This window comes from Vigna radiata, unplaced genomic scaffold (assembly GCF_000741045.1).
Source record: "Vigna radiata var. radiata cultivar VC1973A unplaced genomic scaffold, Vradiata_ver6 scaffold_259, whole genome shotgun sequence".
NCBI lineage: Eukaryota > Viridiplantae > Streptophyta > Magnoliopsida > Fabales > Fabaceae > Vigna > Vigna radiata.
Window position 1 is genome coordinate 455,430 of NW_014544144.1, and position 1,382 is coordinate 456,811.

Below are 1,382 nucleotides of genomic sequence, written 5' to 3' on the forward strand. Positions count from 1 at the left end.
GAGAATTAAATTTACCTATAGGCTATCCTTGGTATTAAGAATAAAACATTGACAACCAAATGGATGAAAATATGAAATATTTGGCCTTTTGTCCTTCCACAGCTCATAGGGTGTTGTTTAATTGAGGATTGACTTGATGTAAACATTGTTTTAAGTGTAGTAGACAATGTTAAATACTTCAACCCAAAAGTTTTTTGGTGTATTGAAAGCATTTAACATAGTTAGAGCCATTTGTTGCAAAGATCTATTTTTCCTATCAACAACCCCATTTTGTTGTGGAGTTCTTGGAGTTGAGAAATTATGTTTGATGCCTAAGTTTTTGCAAAAGTTTTCAAAAAGATCATTTTCAAATTCTCTTCCATGATCACCTTGGATAGACATAATTTTCAAATCCTTTTCAATTTCTATCCTTTTATAGAGTTTGCAAAAGACATTAAAAGCCTCATCCTTATGAGTTATAAATAGAACCCAAGTTGACGTAGAAAACTCATTTACAACTACTAATCCATAGCGTTTACCACTCATAGATTTAGTTCTTGTAGGTCTAAACAAACCGTTAGGCAGCATTTTATAATTAAGTTCTTGCCTTCTGAAGATACCAAGCGTATGTATATACTTCATCAAAAGATGAGGTATTTGTTGAGATCATAGTATCATTTGATCAGGTAAACACTTCTTTAACTTTTGTCTCTTTTTAGACAGATAATGTTTAACTTGTTTAGGCTTTCCTAATGATTATGTCATTTAATCCGTTTTGTCAGATTGTCTCGACTTATTTTGTTTTCGAGAGAAGCCAAATACCCAATTTAGGTATTATAAGCATTGAGCGTTTAACTCAACCTCTCTTGGACAATTTAGGACAAGACATCGCGTAGTCACGCGTCTAGGTGTTTTAGCCTGGTTATTTTTCTATTTCCTGATACCTAAGTGTTTTTCTATGTTTGGGGTTCTGGGTTGTGTTTGTTTGGGGTTTAGGCTCTAAGTCTTGTGTTTTCACCCTAGGTTATTTTTTTATTATTAACCCGTTTTAATGTTATTTGATTAAACTTCAAAACATGAGAGTGTTTGTTCGCATAGACGATTTTGTCTAAAACACATTTTAGATTATTCATAGCAAATTCAACCAAAGTATAGTCTCAATCAAATTCTACATGTCTAATCATGTTTATTCTTTGTTTCCTTGCCAAGTAAAAAGCTAATTAACCAACTGATTTTGCACCAGAACAACAAGCATGTCTCAACTTAGACCGAAGCTCAACTTCCTAAGATGCAAGAAAGCCGTAGTGATTTCTCTCTCTCTCCAGGTTGTCCATTTTTATGTTCAATGCTTGTAGGTCCTCTTGTTGTTGGCGGAGCTGGTCATTCTGTTTCATCTACACCTT